Source organism: Pristiophorus japonicus, unplaced genomic scaffold (genome assembly GCF_044704955.1).
Source record: "Pristiophorus japonicus isolate sPriJap1 unplaced genomic scaffold, sPriJap1.hap1 HAP1_SCAFFOLD_233, whole genome shotgun sequence".
NCBI classification, from domain to species: Eukaryota; Metazoa; Chordata; class Chondrichthyes; family Pristiophoridae; genus Pristiophorus; species Pristiophorus japonicus.
This window is the reverse complement of record NW_027252047.1, coordinates 681064-703685: the sequence shown is the minus strand read 5'-3', so window position 1 is coordinate 703685 and position 22622 is coordinate 681064. Positions and strand designations below refer to the sequence as shown.

Here is a 22622-nt window from a genome sequence, read left to right as displayed (position 1 = left end):
GTTTCTGTAGTGTAGTGGTTATCATGTTTGCTTTACACGCAAATGTCCCTGGTTCGATCCCAGGCAGAAACATTTTGTTTAAACTTGCCAAATGGGAACAATCGGAGCCGAGTTGAGTCTCCTAGCAAATGCTGCCTGATTTGCTAAGATTTGCAGAATTTGCTGTTTTTATTTGCTATTTATTCTCCTGGCAAAAGGGCTCCCTTAATCCTGAATTGCTCTTTATTTAACCAAAAAATAGATAACTTTGAGTGAGAGAAAACGGATCCACCGGGGACCTTTCGCGTGTGAGGCCAACGTGATATCCGCCACACTGCAGCCCATCAAAGGGCGAGAAACCACTGAATATAAAGGATGAGCTCACAAATATCAGGGGCAGTGCAGTCTGGTCAACGTCAAACCCTCCTTTCTTATTCAGCAGAGGCATGAATGGGAGTCAGACGCCACAAAGTTTAATTAAAGACACAAATACAAGTAACACTTCTAAATCTTTTCACTGTAAAATTCTTTTACTTTATTTCAAATCCTGCTGCATTGAATCTGAAAATGAGCACCATAGGATTTTATCTTCACTACTGATTCTATTTTCTGTGCACGGTCGGAATAACCGGTGCTGTTAAATTTGACAAAAGTTGCCCCAGATTCCTGGTGTCATCAGCAATGAAGATTTTGAACCAGACTCCTAAAATACAGTGAGTAAAATGGGTCAACATGCATAAGAACATAAGAAGATAAGAAATAGGAGCAGTAATCAACCATACGTCCCTCGAGCCTGCTCCGACATTTAATACGATCATGGCCGATGCAATCATGGACTCAGGTCCACTTCCCTGCCCACTCCCCAAAGCACAGGACAAATGATTGAAGTATCGACTCTCCCTCAGTTAGCATTTCTTTCATTGTGCAAAAGAAGGTGAGGGGTTAATTAATGATGCTTTCCCGTGAAAACAATACAAAAGTTTAAGAAAAAAACATACGGTGACTGGCAGGTGAGCGCTGCTTCTGACACCTGGTGGGAATGGGCGGGGATTTTAAAGCCTCTTGTATTGTGAAACCTTCATAACGCCGAACATCTCAGACTTCATGTGTGGACCTTGTCAGGCAATGGTAGCATGCCTGACTCCAAATTGAAAGGTTGTGTGTTCTAATCATGTTGGGGTTGCAATTATTTTCAACATTGTTCTTCCAGAAAATATTTTCTTTGCTGTTTGGCAATAACCAGACCCTTGCTCCAAGATCTGTCTCACTGTTTCCCCGGTGTCAGGCAGAGATACGCCTGCTGCCCTCATTTATTTCATGTGGCAGGACACAAAAGTTCAAAATCAATCTGCATGTGGCCAGATCTAGCATTGAATACTCAGGGTGGCGGAGTGGTTTAAGGTGCTGTGTTCAGATTGCAGTCTCCTCTGGAGATGCATGTTCGACTTTGACACTTCTTATTTTTAATCATTTAGTGAAACTCTTTGTTTGACACCACGACCAACTCCTTAAAAGTGGGATTCTGCAGTCCACCTGCTCGCTTCACATTTCTGTCTGACCTGGTGCTGAAAGTGGAGATGTTTCCGCAGTGTCGCGCTTAACACGTTCACCTCACAAGCGAAAGCTCCCTGGCAGAGAATATTTTCTGGAGCTTTTTCCTCATATATGCTCAGAGGCGCGTTCTGTCCTGAACACTCAAGCTAAAGTGCTGAGTTCATTGCCCATGTTGTTAACAGCCTGCCAGTGAATCTGTTTAAGGTGTTCAAACAGATTCCTGACAAAGCTGTCCCGGCTCGCTTCCCGGAGACACCGTCGTCACCAGTGCCCCAGTTTCAGTGGGTCAGCCCCGGGAGGTTGGCCATCCGTTGGAGAATACCCAAGATCAGGGATCAGTCTACGGATAGGGATCCCCAGCCGGCAGCCTTTGGCGGTGAGGGACTCACGGGAGAGGTCGTGGTGGACCAGCCACTAACTGAGAGTCCCCAGCCTACAGCCCCCGGCTGTGCAGAATCCTCAGTTAATGAAATGAACTCAGCAGCCACACCTAAAGGGGAAGTGTGTTGTTGCCCCAGAGGGGCCATTCCCCCGATAATGTGGGACTCAGGCACACCTCCAGTCAGAACACTCTGGGTCCTGCGGTACAGACCGCCTTACCGCCGGCCACACAGGCAAACCAGAGGCTGAATAAGGGAAGGAGAAGGACAGGGATTAACTTGGCCAGTCGGAGATGGGTGGCAGATGTATATAATAGCATGTTATGAGTTTAAGAATGTTTAAGAGTTCTAGTTTTAAATTAAGATTTTAGAAATTTCAGGTCACCACAACCTCACGAGGAATCCATGGGTAATGAAGTAGTGAGAGGAATAAGATCGGTTATGAAGGAGTTGTGGCCGGCAGTGTAAGGGGTGTTTTGCAGGGGGTCAGCTTGCCCTTCTGACCTTATATGAGCGGGTCCGAATCGCTCGCTGACCCTTGGTTCTCGACACTGGAATTATGAAGGGACTGTGACAGACTTGGACAGACAATCGGTTTCAAGGTAGGAAGAAGGTATGGCTTTATTGTGTTTATAAAGAAGTAAAAGGCACACCTTTAATAACACACACAGACCAATACACACTGAGGGGTACAACACATTGAATACATTGTCAAATTACAGCCTGTGGGGAAAAGAATACAGCTTAAACTGTAAATGGAGTAAAGAGGAGAATGCAGATACATTTACACAAGTTATCCCAGCCTCCCACCTCCCAATTCCCCTAACTAACTAAGTTATAGCTCTGAGGGTTCAGGGGCTATGCTCACCAATCCCTTTAAACAGTTGCCGGTGATTCGTGGTTTCGGGGTTCGCTGCACTTGGCCTTGTGGCGAGCCGTACCCCGGACAGAGGAGAGGACTTCGGACTGCATAGTCTTCGGTTGGGGTGCGTCCGTTGATATGCTAAGTTGCGATTTGGATGTATGGGGTAAGTACCCACTTTCTTTGGTTAGGAATAGTTTTAGTTAGTCCCTTTTGGTAATTTCTCCCCCGTTGGGTCGTTCAGAAGTAGATTGTAGAGTGATTGTCAATTTGGTTGCTGACAGCCTTCCGTTTCGTGGGCCTCGTGCTCGGTCAGTTCTTGATGAGTTCTGGTAGTTTCCTTCACTGTTCCATTTCTTCACTGTAGAGGAAGCAGACTGCTTGTGTCTGTGTCTGTGTTCCAGTCTATGTCCTTGTTCGAGTCAGTGCGAGTTCCAGTCTGTGTTCTGTTAGTTTTTCCTTGTAAAACTTTGGATAGATATATCCCCTAAAAAAGGCTTTGTTATCTCCAATCAAATCTCTTGGGCTCTGTTTAAACTGTTCTGTCCATTGATTTTCAAATGTCTCCTTTGTCGGCAGTAACTCGATTAGGGTGTGAGAATGTGCTATCACTGGTTTTGCATTGTTTGAGGATTGTCCAGTTTCCTGACCATGATTTCCATTGTGCTTGATTGGGTAATTCGATTATCTCTTATGGGGTGAATAGTTCCCCCCAGACAGTCTGGGATCCTTAATACATGAATTTGCTTCACAGAGTTTAGCCCCACCTTCTGTACTCGGTAACTCTTTTTCGCAGCCAAAATGTTGTAGAATCTTAAAATTGATCTGCTCCTTTCCATAGATGTTTAGGGGATCTCAGGCTTCTGAAATTTAGGTCCATTTTGAATTCTCTTTCCTATGAGTCCAAACACTGTGGTCGGGGGGTCTCGATGAATGCATTCCCTTTTATCCCCTGCAGGCGTCGTCTGCCCCTTTAAACTCATTTTAAAAGCCCAGAAAGGAATTCTTCTCCTCTGCAGGGGAAAGGTACCAGGCATCTTTGCGAGATATTGGTAAATTCTACATTCCCCCCTGTGATACCATGTCATTTATGGTATCATCTTACAGGTGAGCAAAGTTCCTGGCTCTCAAGAAATAACTTTCCCCGTAAATTAACTAAACTAATACCAAAATATGCATTACACTTATGCAACATCACCACAGTGACACACTTTTCCCTTTACAGGTACAAACTTTTTACGTTTACACCCTTCCAGCTTGGAGGGGGTTCCATCCCTACAATTGCATTTCAGCACAGTTACATTTCATTTCAATTACATTATATTCACCAGCATGTAGTCAACGTACAACCACATTACAGAAGGAAGAACATAGATTAAAATTAAACAACATCAATTGGTCTCCTGAGGTTTGTCCATCACCTGGTAATGTCTGGATCCTGCCCTTGAGAACTGCTCTCAGGCTGGCTGACACACAAGACAAACTCAAAACAATCACCTAAGCATTACTGCAACATTACCCTCAATTCTAAACTAAACCTTAAAATGTAAAATGGTGCAGTCAGCTACCTTAGACTAAACATTAGAGCTATGTACAGCCGCCACCCGTCTCCGGGTGGCCTGGTTAGTCCCTGTCAGGCCCATGCCTGGTGCGGTCTGATAGCCGCCTGGATGCTAGGGTTTCCCCGCAGCCGGTGAGCTGGAGACCCTTGTCTCAGGGACAGCTCGATGCTACTGCTCCTGTGAGACCCTCACCGCTGGAGGCGGCTGGCTGGGGCTCCCTACTCTGAGTGGCCTCTGTACTTCTGACCTTCGGCCTTTCCTGTCAGGCTGCCCTACTCCTAGGGTAGAATCGCTGAGGCTCAGATGCCGGTGACCACGGTATCTTTGGCCGTGGTGTACGGAGGGTCCTTCTCAGGGCTTGGGTTACTGGGGGTGCGTCCGAATCCCAAACGATGGGTGGGATAGCCCCTCCAGTACTGCAATTCACCATCCCAAAAGGCACGGTTTCTGAGCCTGCCACATTCCCTGTGGGCCCTCCACCGTCGGAGGCGGCCAACGGAGGATCCCTGTCCTGAGGACAGTTCACACATCCCGGCTGCCCTCTGTGCTTGGCTGACCCTGGGTTGTACAGCTTGCACTGGTTGATGTGGAACCACTTAGTACAGCGGGGCAGCTTTATGGCATAGACCATCGGGTTTGCCTTGTCGACAATGCTGTATGGCCCCATATATAATGCTTCACAAACCCCGACCCGAGCATGGTTCCTCACCATGACCTGGCCTCTTATCTCCCATTCGTGGTGTTTGCTGGGTTCTAGCAGCAATCGGTTACTCTGATGCTGTCTGCCCATGTTACTAGCAGCCTGCCAGTGAATCTGTTTGAGGTGTTCAAACAGGTTCCTGACAAAGCAGTCCCAGTTCACCTCTCTGAGCTGACCTTCTGTGAGCACCGGGGCTAGGACATGGGTGGGGGTCCGCATGATCCGGCCAGTCATGAGCTCGCATGGGGAATACCCCGTGCTCTTTGACTGGCTGGCTCGGATCCCCATAAGGACCAACGGTAAGACCTCCACCCACTTTTGGGGTGAGTCTCCTGTCTCCTTCCGCAGCCTTTCTTTAATGGTGTAGTTTAAAAGCTCCACATTACCCGATGACTGTAGATTGTGGGCAATGTGCCATTTCCCCTCAATGCCGAGCAGGTTAAGGGTTGCCTGCAATAACTGCCCGGTGAAATGGCTCCCCTGGTTCGACTCCACATACTGTGGGAGTCCCCACCGGGAGAACATTTCGCTCACTAGAATCTTAGCTGTCCCTAGTGCGGTGGCTGTTCGGCAGTTGAAGGCTTCAACCCATTTTGAGAACACGTCCACCGGGACTAGGCAGTATTTGTAGCCACCCTGGCCGGTGGGTAGGGGCCCGATGTAGTCAATTTGGATTGACTGCCATGGTCCCTCTACCCTCCTGACGTGTCCTAGGGACACCTTCCTTTTCTGGGGGTCAGGGTTGTTCGCAGCACACACCAGGCAGTTCGCACAGAACCCACGGACATCCTCCCTGAGTCCCGGCCACCATCCTGCCTGTTCCACCCGTTGCCAGGTGGTCTCAGGCCCGGGGTGTCCCGCTCCTGGACCCTCATGGGCCAGTTTTAGGAATTCCCTCTTGTGCTGCTGTGGCACGACCCATTGTCCCTCTTTAAACAGGAGGCCTTCCTTAACGGTAATGGCTGCTGTGCCGTACGGACCTTCTACTAACTCTCCTCTAGCTAGCGCGTTCAGGACAGCTTTCAGGACCGGGTCCTGTGCCTGAACTGTTTTTAAATCCGGGGCCAAATTTATTCCTGTACTCTCTGCTTCCCTGTTCTTATTCTTGACCGCTGCTATGCGGCCAGTGTCATAGGGGTCCCAGAACTTTCCCGTGCGGGCACCTTCTTTGGCCAGTTTGTCAGCCTGTTGGTTTCCCTCTGCACGGGGTTCGGTTTTTGAATGGTCCTTCACCTTATGTATGTAGACCTTTCCTTCTTCCCCCACCGCTGTCATGATTTTCTCCAGCAGGGGCTTGATTGCCAGGGGTCTCCCGTCAGCGGACGTGTATCCGCGACGGGACCAGATAGCCAGGTACTCTGTACACGAATTGCAGGTGAACATACTCTCCGAGCAAATCGTGTACGGGGTGGGGAATTCCTCGGGGTGGGACACCATGTACATTACGGCGGACAGTTCAGCATGCTGGGCGCTCATGATTCTGCGGAGCTTGATTACCCGGGCAATAGCTGACCTTGGGTCATAGGCTCCGCACTCAGTGAGTCGTTTGCCAGCAGATACCATGCTGGACCCGTCCACGTAGATGTCCCGGCCTGTAGGGTGTAACCCAGCCCGAAGGCAAAGGTTCACCTCCCTTCTACGGTGCACCTGTGGGCTTTCCCTGGGTAGATTAGGTTGGTTGCGAGCCTTGGCTCGTGGGGACCTTCTACTCTGAGGTCCATCTGGGAGAGGAGCAGGGTCCAGCGAGCAATGCGGGCACTGCTCACCGTCCCGTCCTTAATCATCCCATCTAGGAGCATCTGGATAGGTGTGTGGTGGGTTAGGAGTGTTAGAGGAGACCCTCCCGTGAAGATCAAGGATCTTTTCACTGCCCGATGTGTGGCGAGGAGGTGTCTCTCACAGTTGGAGTACCCCTTCTCCACATCTGTGAGGATCCTGGAGGAGTAAACCACCGGTCTCAGCTGGCCGTGCCGCTCTTGAAGCAGCACTGAGCTCAAACTGTCCCCGCTGGCTGCCACCTCCAGGAAAAACTCCTTTCCTACATCTATCGCTCCTAAGGCTGGCGCGGTCTGCAAGTCCTTCTTGAGCTGATTAAATGCTGCCTCACAAACCCTCATCCCAGTCCCACTCCAACCCCTTGTGTAGGACCCTGTGCAGAGGGGCTGCGGTGGCTGCATAATTCTCAATGAAGTCTCTGCAGTACCCAGTGAGCCCTAGAAAGGATCTTACCCCTGTCACTGTGTTGGGGGCTGGTAACTCCTGTACTGCCTCCCTTCTAGCCTTGTCTGTGGCCCTTTCCCCAGCGCGCACAGTCAGCCCCAGGAATTTGACTTCCTTCTGGCCGATCTGTGCCTTCTTCGGCTTTACTTTAAACCCTTCTTCCTTTAGCAGCTCCAGCAGCTCAGCCAGCAGTGGGCCATGCTCCTCCCGCTGATCGGTGAACAGGAGCAGGTTATCCACATACTGCACCAACTGCTGGTGTCTGCTAAAGCCCTTTAAACAGTTCGCCATGCATTGGTGAAAAATGCTGGGGCTGTTGTGGAAGCCTTGGGGAAGACAGTTCCACGTGTATTGTTGGCCCTTAAAGGTAAAGGCGAACTTGTACTGGTCCTCCCAATTTAAAAGAATGGACCAGAACCCATTTGAAATGTCCAACACCGTGAAAGTGGTCGCGGATGCTGGAATACTCCCTCTGAGGTCCGCTACGGCTGCTACAGTGTGTGCACAGGCAGGGATATTCTTATTCAGCACTCGATAGTCCACGGTGGCCCTCCATGAGTTGTCCCATTTCTTAACCGGCCACAGTGGAGAGGTCACATGGGTTGCTATCGGTCTTAACACCCCTTGCTCTACCAGTGATCCCAGCGCCGTTGTCAGGACTACCTCTGCCTCCCTGGGGAAGTTATATTGCTTTTGTGGTTGGGTCATGGGGTCCCCTTCTTTACTAACTTCCACCCCCGTTACCCTGCCACAGTCATGTTTGTGGGTGGCGAATGCTGCAAGGTGTGCCCGTATATATGCCTGGTACTCCACTGGGGTGTTACTGACCAGTAATTCCAAGTCATAACCCTCCTTTGGCTTCACGGTACACAACGTTCCCTTGGCCTCTTTTTCTGGGATCACCGCCACCTCACCTTCCCTGTCTGTCTCTATGGCTCCCCATCGACAGTGGTTCCTCAGATCCAAAAGGATCTAGTGGCTAATGATAAAATCAGCCCCCAGAATACATTTTCCCTCCTGCTCCCATTTCATCAGGACACACTTCCATTTGGTTTTGAGTGTCCCTAACTGAATGGTGAGCGGGATGGGAAACGAACCAGTTTGCTCGTTGCCTGTGAACCCCACTAGACTGTACAGGACCCCGTTCGATAGAGGTGAGGTAGCCGGGTTATCTGCATGTACAAGGGTGCAGGAAGCACCAGTATCTAGCAGGTAGGTCCCGTTCACTTTCTCCACCTCCATTGTAACGCACGGTCTCTTCCAGGCATCGTACTCTAGGGAACACAGGTACACAGGCTGCGTTGGCTCTAGTCATACACATGGGTGGGTTGGAGCGGAGGGATTTACCGTACCGGCTACTGTACCGGTTGCGGTAGCTACTGCTCCCAGTCCATTTATAAGTGTCTGTTGGGTGGCTACGAGTGTCTCATATGAGTCGGGTGTTCCTGCCCCGGCCTTACGGGCTGGGGCTGAAGTGGCCTTTCCCTTAGTCTCTTTCCATGGGTTCCTACAGTCCTTCCTCCAGTGCCCACTTTTCCCACACCCAAAACATTCACCCCCTTTGTGGGGAGGGTTCCCACCTTCCTGATGCCACTCTCTCTTGCCTTGGCTGGGTTTAATCTCATGGACCTTCCCGTTCCGGTGAGCCAGGGTCAACTGTCTGACCACTGTCTCCTCGGTGGTTCTGGGATCTCTTGGATCGAACCAGACCTGGGCTTTGGCCTTCACTCCAGGTAAGCTGTTTGCCACCAGGCTGCGGAGCCAGTGAGCCAACTCGTTAGGGGCCAGGTGGGCCCGGTCAAGAACCCCACTACAGGCCCTTTCGTAGACCGGCCACAACCTGTCGGCGAAAGCCTGTGGAGTCTCCCCATGGAGCTGCACTGTCTTCTCCACTCGGGAGAAAGGACTCCCGTCGTTCATACCCATGGCCTCTAGAACCTCCTCCTTAACCGTAGCGTACGTGTTTCGCCCCTTTCTGCTGTCTGCAGAGAGGGAATGGCACAGCTTGTTGTCTCGTGAGAGGAGCAACAGCTTAGCCTGCTCTGAATCATTGCACCCGTTAATATCCCCTGTGTGTTCCACTTCCAGGAAGTGTACCGAGGGATCCCCCTGTTGGGTGAGCTTACTTAGGTGGCCTATCATAGCGCTCAGTTTTTGGGTGTCATGGGGGCTATGAAATTGCTTACTCGGGGTCCTGCTGCCCCATTTGCACCAGGTGGGCCAAACGTCTGCTGCCGGAGCGAGTGCATTGGCCCTGGTTCCAGCCCTCCTTGTATTGGCTTGCCTGCTTCCCCCTGCTACCAAACCAATTTAAAACTCGGGGCCGCCGTTGTTGGTAGTTCGCAATCGTTACCTGCCCTGCACTCTGGTTGACACCCCCGCTGCTCTGGGCTGTTCCCGGGAGCTGCAGGCGGTGACTGCGGGGTTTCTCCTTGCTCTACCAGGTATTCCTGCGCTAAACCCGGGTTTATCAGGCACACCATGCCTTTAGCCCGGGATAGAGCATGGTTCAAGCCTTGGATCAGCTGCTGGCGGGGGCCATGGTCACCAGCCTCAAATTCCCTGGTACTGGCTACCTTATAGGCTACCTGAATGTCTTTCACCCTCTCCCCATAATCTTTAACTTGCTTGGCGAGGCAGGAATTATATTCCCGCAACGCAAGTTCGCTATTCTTGGCTTCAATAATCTGACACTGTAAAAGGTCCAGTTGGGTTTTGTGCCTTTCTTTAGTGAGCTCTCTACTTTCCTTTCACTGTCCCATCTCAGTCCACAGCCTTTCCCCGACTGTGTCCCTTGCACTGGACGTCTCTTCTGCCTGCCTCAATACTCCCTTTAATTTCTCATTCTCCTCATCTAGAAGCCGGATCTGTCGCTAAAGGCAAATTAGCCAAATGGCCTTCTCTATTGACTTTTTCTGGTCCTTGCTCTCGGTCCATTGAGCTGCAGCATCTTCTGGACGCTCAGCATACAATAGATCGAGTACCCACTCCTTAGCCACATTTACCCTCTTAAACACATACGAGGAAATCCCCTCTTCCTTTTTGCTTCTTTTCATGAAACCACTCTCTCTCTTATCACGTCCCTTGCCCCAGAGGCCCTTGGTGATCACCATTATGTAAGGGGTGGTTTTCGGAGGGTCAGCTTTCCCTTCTGCCCTTAAATGAATCGCTCCCACACCCTTGGTTCTCGACACTTGAATTATAAAGGGGTTGTGACAGACTTGGGCAAACAATCGGTTTCAAGATAGGAAGCAGGTATGGCTTTATTGTGTTTAAAAGGAAGTAAAAGGCACATCTTTAATAACACACACAGAATAGTAATAGCAATAGACACTAAGGGGTACAACACGTTGAATAAATTGTCAACATACAGCCTATGGGGAAAAGAATACAGCTTAAACTCTAAATGGGGTAAAGAGGAGAATGCAGATACATTTACACGAGTTATCCTAGCCTCCCCCGCTCTCAATTCCCCTGACTAACTAAGTTATAGCTCTGGGGGTTCAGGAGCTATGCTCACCAATCGCTTTTGACAGTTGCCGGTGAATCGCGGTTTCGGGGTTCACTGCACTTGGCCTTCTAGGCGAGCCGTATCCCGGACGGAGGAGAGGACTACGGACTGCGTAGTCTTCAGTTGGGGTGATGCAGTAAGTTGAGTTTTGGATGTATGGAGTAAGTACCCACTTTCTTTGGTTAGGAATAGTTTTAGTTAGTCCTTTTTGGTAATTTCTCACCCGTTGGTCGTTCAGAAGTAGATTGTAGAGTGGAAATAAATGTCGATTCTTCGGTTTTTGCTGAGTTGGTTTCGGTTGGTCGTTTCGCTGGTTGTGGTGGCCCGGATTGTCAATTTGGTTGCTGACAACCTTCCGTTTCGTGGGCCTCGTGCTGTTTGCATGCTCGTTCGGTCCTTGATGATTTCTTGCAGTTTTCTCCACGACTCCATTTCTTCACTCACCACGTCCGGCTGCTTGTGTTCTTTTCCTTGTAAAACTGGGAATAGATATATCGCAAAAAGGCTTTCTTATCTCCCACCAAATCTGGCCAAGCTCTTTGTTTCAAGGGAGCTGCTCATTAGTTTTGAGCTCTCTTCTTTGTCAGAATTTGTCGGGCTTGTTCAGCAGTAATATGATTGAGTTGTATCATTTAGATAATGGTTGGTAATTTGATTATCTATTAGCGGGTGAATTGGTGTTGCATAGTTCCCCCAGACAGTCTGGGATCCTTAATACACGAATTTGCTTCACAGAGGTTTGCCCCATGTCATGTATTCGCTAACTCTTTTTTCGCAGCCAAAATGTTGCAGAATCTTAAAATTTATATGCTGCTTCCCAGAGATGTTTAGGGGATCTCAGGCTTCTGTAATTTAGGTACAAATTAAATTATCTTTCTTATGAGTTCAAACACTGTGAGGGCTCCATGAATGCATCCCCTTTTATCCCCTGCAGGCCTCGTCTTCCTCTTTAAACTCATTTGTGTCCCGAAGTTTGTCCTTCCATTTTAAAAGTCCAGAAAGGGATTCTTCTCCTCTGCAGGGGAACAGGTACAAGGAATCTTTGCGATATATTGGTAAATTCTACATCTCCAAAGCAAGTAAAGCAGTATTAAATATGGAAACCAAAACTGCACGCAGTATTCCAGGTCTTGCCTTACCAATCTCCTTTATAACTGCAACAAGACTTCTCTGCTTTTCTACTCCATCCCCTTTGCAATAAAGGCCAAGATTCCATTGGCCTTCTGATCAATTGCTGTACCTGCATACTAACCTTTTGTGTTTCATGCACAAGTACCCGCAGGTCCCGCTGTTACTGCAGCACTGTGCAATTTTTCTCCATTTAAGTAATAACTTGTCTTTGATTTTTTCTGCCAAAGTGCATAACCTTGCACTTTCCAACATTATACTCCATCTGCCAAATTTTTGGCCACTCACTAAGCCTGGCTATGTTGTTTTGCAGATTTGTTGTGTCCTCCTCACACATTGCTTTTCCTCCAATCTTTGACTACGTTACACTCGGTCCCTTCTTCCAAGTCGTTAATATAGATTATAAATAGTTGGGGTCCCAACACTGATCCCTGCAGCACCCCACTAGTTACTGTTTACCAACCAGAGAATGAACCATTTATCCCGACTTTCTGTTTTCTGTTAGTTAGCCAATCCTCTATCCATGCTAATATATTACCCCCAACCCCGTGAACTTTTATCTTGTGCAATAATCTTTTATGTGGCACCTTGTCAAAATGCCTTCTGGAAGTCCAAATACACCACATCCCCTGGTTCCCCTTTATACACCCTGTTCATTACATCCTCAAAGAATTCCAGCATATTTGTCAAACATGACTTCCCTTTCATAAATCCATGCAGACTCTGCCTGACTGAATTATTTTTTTTTCAAAAGTGGGAGGAGCAGTAACCGGAGGAGGTGTGAGCAGCGGCCTATAAAGGCCCAGCGGGAGTCCGGGGATGGGCGGCAGTCGGAGGAGCAGCGGCTGGAGGAGCAGCGAGCAGCGAGCTGCAGCTGGTGCAGGGTCAAAAGTAACAAAGAAGTCACAAGTAATCAAAGGGTGACGTCACAGCCAAGAGGGTAAGTGATTGGCTGGTTGAGTGGTGAGTAGTTTTCTGTTTCTTTGTCTTTCTTCTTGTTCTTAGCAGCAAGAAACCTTTGGCATGTTGCCAAATTAAGTAATCTAATGGTTAAGTCATGGCAGGAGAGCCATGACACTTGTCATGCTCCTCCTGTGCTATGTGGGAAGTCAGGGGCGCTTCCAGTGTTCCTGATGACGACATGTGCAGGAAGTGTCACTCTGGAGCATCCGCGATGCTGCGGATGTCATGAATAGCACGTTTAGTGAGTTGATCACTCCGCGGGTAAAGGTTACTCAGGCAGATAGGGAATGGGTGACCATCAGGAAGAGCAGTGGAAGGAAGGTAGTGCAGGAGTACCCTGGTGTCATCCCCCTGCAAGACAGATACACCATCTTGGGTACTGTTGGAGGAGATGACTCATCAGGGGAAGGCAGCAGCAGCCAAGTCCATGGCACCAGGGGTGGCTCTGCTGCACAGGAGGGCAGGAAAAAGAATGGGAGAACTATAGTGATAGGGGATTCTATTGTAAGGGGAAAAGATAGATGTTTCTGCGGCTGCAATCGGGACTCCAGAATTGTATGTTGCCTCCCTGGTGCAAAAGTCAAGGATGTCTCGGAGCGGCTGCAGTGTATTCTGGAGGGGAAGGGTGAACAGCCAGCTGTCGTGGTACATATAGGTACCAACGATATAGGAAAAAACGGGATGAGGTTCTACAAGCTGAGTTCAGGGAGCTAGGAGTTAAATTAAAAAGTAGGATCTCAAAGGTAGTAATCTCAGGATTGCAACCAGTGCCACGTGCTAGTCGGAGTAGAAATTGCAGGACAGCTCAGATGACTATGTGGCTTGATGAGTAGTGCAGGGGGGAGGGATTCAAATTCCTGGGACATGGGAACCGGTTCTGGGGGAGGTGGGACCAGTACAAACCGGACGGTCTGCACCTGGTCAGAACCGGAACCAATGTCTAGGGGAGTGTTTGCTAGTGCTGTTAAGGAGGGGTTAAACTAATATGGCAGGGGGATAGGAACCTATGCAGGGAGATAGAAGGAAGTAAAATGGGTGCAGAGGCAAAAGATAGAGAGAAGAAAAATAAAAGTGGAGGGCAGAGAAACACAAGGCAAAAATCAAAAAGTACCACATTACAGCAAAATTCTAAAGGGAGAAAGTATGTTAAAAAGACAAGTCTGATGGCTCTGTGCCTCAATGCGAGGAGTATTCGTAATAAGATGGACGAATTAACTGCATCAACAGCATTTAACAAATATGATATAATTGGGATTACAGAGACATGGCTCCAGGGTGACCAAGGCTGGGAACTCAACATCCAGAGGTATTCAACATTCAAGAAGGATAGACAGAAAGGAAAGGGAGGTCGGGTAACGTTGCTGGTAAAAGATGAAATCAACGCAATCGTAAGGAAGGACATTAGCTTGGATGGTGTGGAGTCTGTATGGATAGAGCTGCGGAATACCATAGGGCAGAAAACACTCATGGGAGTTGTGCACAGACAAACAAACAGTAGTAGTGAGTTTGTGGACAGCATCAAACAAGAAATTACGGATGCGTTAAGGTACAGCAGTTATCATGGGCAACTTTAATCTGCATAGACATTGGGCGAAGCAAACCGAGAGGCGGGAGTGCGTGGTTGGTGAGGCCTATAAAAGGCCCAACGGCAGCGAGAGGCGGCGGCAGTCCGAGAGGCGGGTGTGCTTGGTTGGTGAGGCCTATAAAGACCCAGCGGCAGCGAGAGGCGGCGGCAGTTCGAGAGGCGGGAGTGCATGGTTGGTGAGATTTATAAAGACCCAGCGGCAGCGAGAGGCGGCGGCAGTCCGAGAGGCGGGAGTGCGTGGTTGGTGAGGCCTATAAAGACCCAGCGGCAGCGAGAGGCGGCGGCAGTCCGAGAGGCGGGAGTGCATGGTTGGTGAGGCCTATAAAGACCCAGCGGCAGCGAGAGGCGGCGGCAGTCCGAGAGGCGGGAGTGCGTGGTTGGTGAGGCCTATAAAAGGCCCAGCGGCAGCGCGAGGCGGCGCCAGTCCGAGAGGCGGGAGTGCGTGGTTGGTGAGGGCTATAAAGACCCAGCGGCAGCGAGAGGCGGCGGCAGTCCGAGAGGCGTACCTGTGCAGCTGCAGCGGGGAGAGAAGGCAAAAAAGAAGTAGAAAGAAATCAAAAGGTGACGTCACAGCCAAGAGGGTAAGTGATTGGTGAGTAGTTTTTCTCTTTTCTTTTTTCTCTTCAATATCAGTGAGTAACTTTTAACATTGTTGTTGCCAATTTAAGTGTATCTAAGGGTTAAGTCATGGCAGGAGAGCTCGGTCGGGTGTTATGCTCCTCCTGTACCATGTGGGAACTCAGGGACGACTCCAGTGTCCCTGACGACTTAATCTGCAGAAAGTGTATCCACCTCAAGCTCCTGACGGTCCACGTTGCGGAATTGGAGCTGAGGGTGGAATCACTCTGGAGCATCCACGATGCTGAGAATGACGTGAGTATCGCGTGTAGCGAGTTGGTCTTACCGCAGGAGAAGGGTCCACAGCCAGCTAGGGAATGGAAGACCAGCAGGAAGAGTAGTGCAAGGAAGGTAGTGCAGGAGTCCCCTGTCGTCATCCCCCTGCACAACAGATACACTGCTTTGGGTACTGTTGAGGGGGATGACTCATCAGGGGAGGGCAGCAGCAGCCAAGTTCATGGCACCGTGGCTGACGCTGTTGCACAGGAGGGCAGGAAAAAGAGTGGGAGAGCGATAGTGATAGGGGATTCGATGGTGAGGGGAATAGATAGGCGTTTCTGCGGCCGCAACCGAGACTCCAGGATGGTATGTTGCCTCCCTGGTGCAAGGGTCAAGGATGTCTCGCAGCGGGTGCAGGACATTCTAAAAAGGGAGTGAGATCAGCCAGTTGTCGTGGTGCACATTGGTACCAACGACATAGTTAAAAAAAGGGATGAGGTCCTACAAAACGAATTTAAGGAGCTAGGAGCTAAATTAAAATGTAGGACCTCAAAAGTAGTAATCTCTGGATTGCTAACAGTGCCACGGGATAGTCAGAGTAGGAATCGCAGGATAGCGCAGATGAATACGTGGCTTGAGCAGTGGTGCAGCAGGGAGGGATTCAAATTCCTGGGGCATTGGAACCGGTTCTGGGGGAGGTGGGACCAGTACAAACCGGACGGTCTGCACCTGGGCAGGACCGGAACCAATGTCCTCGGGCGAGTGTTTGCTAGTGCTGTTGGGGAGGATTTAAACTAATATGGCAGGGGGATGGGAACCAATGCAGGGTGACAGAGGGAAACAAAAAGGAGGCAACAGCAAAAGACAGAAAGGAGATGAGGAAAAGTGGAGGGCAGAGAAACCCAAGGCAAAGAACAAAAAGGGCCACTGTACAGCAAAATTCTAAAAGGACAAAGGGTGTTAAAAAAACAAGCCTGAAGGGTTTGTGTCTTAATGCAAGGAGTATCTGCAATAAGGTGGATGAATTAACTGTGCAAATAGATGTTAACAAATATGGTGTGATTGGGATTACGGAGACGTGGCTCCAGGATGATCAGGGCTGGGAACTCAACATCCAGGGGTATTCAACATTCAGGAAAGATAGAATAAAAGGAAAAGGAGGTGGGGTAGCATTGCTGGTTAAGGAGGAAATTAAGGCAATAGTTTGGAAGGACATTAGCTTGGATGATGTGGAATCTATGTGGGTAGAGCTGCAGAATACCAAAGGGCAAAAAACGTTAGTGGGAGTTGTGTACAGTCCTCCAAACGGTAGAAGTGATGTTGGTGAGGGCATCAAACATGAAATTAGGGGTGCGTGCAATAAAGGTGCAGCAGTTATAATGGGTGACTTTAATATGCACATAGATTGGGTTCACCAAACTGGAAGCAATACGGTGGAGGAGGATTTCCTTGAGTGCATAAGGGATGGTTTTTTAGACCAAAATGTCGAGGAACCAACTAGGGGGGAGGCCATCTTAGACTGGGTGTTGTGCAATGAGAGAGGATTAATTAGCAATCTCATTGTGTGTGACCCCTTGGGGAAGAGTGACCATAATATGGTGGAATTCTGCATTAGGATGGAGAATGAAACAGTTAATTCAGAGACCATGGTCCAGAACTTAAAGAAGGGTAACTTTGAAGGTATGAGGCGTGAATTGCCTAGGATAGATTGGCGAATGATACTGAAGGGGTTGACTGTGGATGGGCAATGGCAGACATTTAGAGACCGCATGGATGAACTACAAAAATTGTACATGCCTGTCTGGCGTAAAAATAAAAAAGGGAAGGAGGCTCAACCGTGGCTATCAAGGGAAATCAGGGATAGTATTAAAGCCAAGGAAGTGGCATACAAATTGGCCAGAAATAGCAGCGAACCTGGGAACTGGGAGATATTAAGAACTCAGCAGAGGAGAACAAAGGGTTTGATTAGGGCAGGGGAAATGGAGTACGAGAAGAAGCTTGCAGGGAACATTAAGACGGATTGCAAAAGTTTCTGTAGATATGTAAAGAGAAAAAGGTTAGTAAAGACAAATGTAGGTCCTCTGCAGTCAGAATCAGGGGAAGTCATAACGGGGAACAAAGAAATGACAGACCAATTGAACAAGTACTTTGGTTTGGTATTCACTGAGGAGGACACAAACAACCTTCTGGATATAAAAGGGGTCGGAGGGTCGAGTAAGGAGGAGGAACTGAGGGAAATCCTTATTAGTCGGGAAATTGTGTTGGGGAAATTGATGGGATTGAAGGCCGATAAATCCCCAGGGCCTGATGGACTGCATCCCAGAGTACTTAAGGAGGTGGCCTTGGAAATAGTGGATGCATTAACAGTCATTTTCCAATATTCCATTGACTCTGGATCAGTTCCTATGGAGTGGAGGGTAGCCAATGCAACCCCACTTTTTAAAAAAGAAGGGAGATCAGCCTGACATCGGTAGTGGGTAAAATGATGGAATCAATTATTAAGGATTTCATAGCAGTGCATTTGGAAAGAGGTGATATGATAGGTCCAAGTCAGCATGGATTTGTGAAAGGGAAATCATGCTTGACAAATCTTCTGGAATTTTTTGAGGATGTTTCCAGTAGAGTGGACAAGGGAGAACCAGTTGATGTGGTATATTTGGACTTTCAGAAGGCTTTCGACAAGGTCCCACACAAGAGATTAATGTGCAAAGTTAAAGCACATGGGATTGGGGGTAGTGTGCTGACATGAATTGAGAACTGGTTGTCAGGCAGGAAGCAAAGAGTAGGAGTAAATGGGGACTTTTCAGAATGGCAGGCATTGCCTAGTGGGGTACCGCAAGGTTCTGTGCTGGGGCCCCAGCTGTTTACACTGTATATTAATGATTTAGACGAGGGGATTAAATGTAGTATCTCCAAATTTGCGGATGACACTAAGTTGGGTGGCAGTGTGAGCTGCGAGGAGGATGCTATGAGGCTGCAGAGCGACTTGGATAGGTTAGGTGAGTGGGCAAATGCATGGCAGAAGAAGCATAATATGGATAAATGTGAGGTTATCCACTTTGGTGGTAAAAACAGAGAGACAGACTATTATCTGAATGGTGACAGATTAGGAAAAGGGGAGGTGCAACGAGACCTGGGTGTCATGGTACATCAGTCTTTGAAGGTTGGCATGCAGGTACAGCAGGCGGTTAAGAAAGCAAATGGCATGTTGGCCTTCATAGCGAGGGGATTTGAGTACAGGGGCAGGGAGGTGTTGCTACAGTTGTACAGGGCCCTGGTGAGGCCACACCTGGAGTATTGTGTACAATTTTGGTCTCCTAGCCTGAGGAAGGACATTCTTGCTATTGAGGGAGTGCAGCGAAGGTTCACCAGACTGATTCCCGGGATGGCGGGACTGACCTATCAAGAAAGAGTGGATCAACTGGGCTTGTATTCACTGGAGTTCAGAAAAATGAGAGGGTACCTCATAGAAACGTTTAAAATTCTGACGGGGTTAGACAGATTAGATGCAGGAAGAATGTTCCCAATGTTAGGGAAGTCCAGAACCAGGGGACACAGTCTAAGGATAAGGGGTAAGCCATTTAGGACCGAGAAGAGGAGGAATTTCTTCACCCAGAGAGTGGGGAACCTGTGGAATTCTCTACCACAGAAAGTTGTTGAGGCCAATTCACTAAATATATTCAAAAAGGAGTTAGATGAAGTCCTTACTACTAGGGGAATCAAGGGGTATGGTGAGAAAGCAGGAATGGGGTACTGAAGGTGCATGTTCAGCCATGAACTCATTGAATGGTGGTGCAGGCTAGAAGGTCCGAATGGCCTACTCTTGCACCTATTTTCTATGTTTCTATGTTTCTAAATACATTGGAGGAGGATTTCCTGGAGTGTATTAGGAATGGTTTTCTTGACCAATATGTCGAGGAACCAACTAGAGGGCTGGCTATCCTACACTCGGTGATGTGGAATGAGAAAGGACTAATAGCAATTTTGTTGTGCGAGGCCTCTTGGGGAAGAGTGATCACAATATGGTACAATTCTTTATTAAGATGGAGAGTGGCACAGTTAATTCAGAGACGAGAAACCTGAACTTGAGGAAAGGTAACTTCAATGGTATGAGATGTGAATTGTCTGGAATAGACTGGCAAATGAGACTTAAAGGGTTGATGGTGGATCGGCAATGGCAAACATTTAAAGATCATATGGATGAACTTCAACAATTGTACATCTCTGTCTGGAGAAAAAAATGAAACAGGAAATGTGGCTCTACCGTGGCTAAGAAGGGAAATTAGGGATAGTGTTAATTCCAAGGAGAGGCATATAAATTGGCCAGAAAAAGCAGCCAACCTGAGGACTGGGAGAAATTTAGAATTCAGTCGAGGAGGACAAAGGGTTTAATTAGGAGCGGAAAAATAGAGTATAAGAGGAAGCTTGCAGGGAACATAAAAACTGACTGCAAAAGCTTCTGTAGATATGTGAAGAGAAAAAGATTAGTGAAGACAAACGTAGGTCACTTGCAGTCAGAAGCAGGTGAATTTATAATGGGGAACAAAGAAATGGCAGACCAATTGAACAAATACTTTAGTTCTGTTTTCACGAAGGAAGATACATATAACCTTCCGGAAATACTTGGAAACCGAGGGTCTAGCGAGAAGTAGGAACTGAAGGAAATCTTTATTAGTCAGGAAATTGTGTGAGGCAAATTGATGGGATTGAAGGCCAATAAATCCACAGGGCCTGATAGTCTGCATCCCAGACTATTTAAGGAAGTAGCCCTAGAAATAGTGGATGCATTGGTGATAATTTTCCAACAGTCTATCGACTCTGGATCAGTTCCTATGGACTGGAGGGGAACTAATGCAACAACACTTTTTAAAAAAGGAGGGAGAGAGAAAATGCATAATTATAGACCGATTAGCCTGATATCAGTAGTGGGGAAAATGCTGGAATCAATTATTAAAGATGAAATAGCAGCACATTTGGAAAGCAGTGACAAGATCTGTCCAAGTCAGCAAGGATTTATGAAAGGGAAATCATGCTTGACAAATCTTCGAGAATTTTTTTAGGATGCAACTAGCAGAGTGGACAAGGGAAAACCAGTGGATGTAATGTGTTTGAACATTCAAAAGGCTTTTGACAAGGTCCCACACAAGAGATCAGTTTGCAAAATTAAAGCATATGGTATTAGGGGTAATGTATTGACGTGGGTAGAGAACTGGTTGGTAGACAGGTAGCAGGGAGCAGGGATAAATGGGTCCTTCTCAGTATCGCAGGCAGTGACTAGTGGGATGCCACTGGACTCAGTGTTGGGACCCCAGCTATTTACAATATACATCAACGATTTAGATGGAATCAACGGAATAGATTGTAATATCTCCAAGTTTGCAGGTGACTCTAAGCTGGGTGGCGGTGTGAGCTGTGAGGAGGATGCTAATAGGCTGTAGGGTGACTTGCACAGGTTCGGTAAGTGGGCAAATACATGGCAGATGCAGTATAGTGCAGATAAATGTGAGGTTATCCACTTTGGTGGCAAAAACGTGAAGGCAGAATATTATCTGAATGGTGACAGATTAGGAAAAGGGGAGGTGCAACGTGACCTGGGTGTCATGGTACATCAATCATTGAAAGTTGGCATGCAGGTACAGCAGGCGGTGAAGAAGACACATGGCATGTTGGCCTTCATAGCTGGGGAATTTGAGTATTGGAGCAGGGAGGTCTTACTGCAGATTTAAAGGGCCTTGGTGAGGCGTCACCTGGAATATTGTGTTCAGTTTTGGTCTCCTAATCTGAGGAAGGATGCTCTTGCTATTGAGGGAGTGCGGCGAAGGTTCACCAGACTTATTCACGGGATGGCAGGACTGACATATGAGGAGAGACTGGATCGACTGGGCCTGCATTCACTGGAGTTGAGAAGAATGAGAGGGGATGTCATAGAAACATATAAAATTCTGACGGTACTGGGCAGGTTAGAGGCAGGAAGAATGTTCCCGATGTTTGGGGAAGTCCCGAACCAGGGGTCAGAGTCTAAGGGATAAGGGGGAAGCCATTTAGGACCGAGATGTGGAGAAACTTCTTCACTCAGAGAGTTGTTAACCTGTGGAATTCTTTGCCACAGAGAGTTGTTGATGCCAGTTCGTTAGATATATTCAAGAGGGAGTTAGATGTGGCCCTTAAGGCTAAAGGGATCAAGAGGTATGGATAGAAAGCAGGAAAGGGTTACTGAGCTGAATGATCAGCCATGATCTTATTGAATGGTGGTGCAAGCTCGAAGGGCAGAATGGCCTTCTCCTGCACCTATTTTCTACGTTTCTATGTTTCTATGTCCTGCTACTGCTTTTTTAATAATGGACGCCAACTTTTTCCCAACCACAGACGTTAGGCTAACTGGTCTATAGTTTCCTGCTTTTTGTCTTCCTCCTTTTTTAAATAGGGGCATTACATTTGCAGTTTTCCAATCTGCTGGGTCCTCCCCAGAATCCAGGCAGTGCATGTCCACAGATCACTGAAAGTAGCAGGCCAGGTCGATAAGGTGGTTAAGAAGGAATATGGAATGCTTGCCTTTATTATCCGAGGATTAGAATACAAGATATGTGGTCGGTGGGGCAGGTTTGGCCACTGCTGGAGTACTGCGTGCAGTTCTGGTCGCCATATTACAGGAAGGACATGATTGCACTGAAGAGGATACAGAGGAGATTTACGAGTCTGTTGCCGGAAGTGGAGAATCTTAGCATTGAGGACAGATTGGATAGGCTGGGTTTGTTTTCCATGGAACAGAGCCTGAGGGGAGACTTCATTGAGGTGTATAAAATTATGAGGGGCCTAGATATAGTGGATAGAAAGGGCCTATTTCACTTAGCAGAGGGGTCATCAACAAGGAGACATAAATTTAAAGTAATTGGTAGAAAGTTTAGAGGGGAAATTTCTTCACGCAAAGGGTTGTGGGGGTCTGGAACTCACTGACTGAAAGGGTGGTAGAGGCAGAAACCCTCACCACATTTTAAAAGTGCTTGGATGTGCACCTGAAGTGCCGTAACCTGCAGGGTTATGGACCTAGAGCTGGAAAGTGGGATTAGGCTGGATGGCCTCTTGTTGGCCAACGCGGACACGATGGGCCGAAATGGCCTCCTTCCATGCTGTAAACTTCTATGATTCTATGATCTCCTTCACAAAGAGTTGAGGTGCGTGTGAGGTGACTTGGGCACATCTTTCCTCACGTGACAACATTTCAAAGGCAACTCAACGACTGCAAAGCACTTTGGGGCATCATGAGTTCCTGACAGACGCTGCAGAAATGCAAGTCCTTCTTTGCAAAAGTTCGATGCAAATTCAAAATTCGCGGCAAAATGA

The 22622-nt window shown here is 48.2% G+C and overlaps 1 non-coding gene across 1 annotated transcript; it reads left to right on the top strand.

Moving 5' to 3' along the window:
• On the top strand, nucleotides 1–72 carry trnav-uac (transfer RNA valine (anticodon UAC)). The gene has a single exon. It is a non-coding gene; the product is annotated as a tRNA-Val (tRNA).
• The last annotated feature ends 22550 nt before the right edge of the window (nucleotides 73–22622 follow it).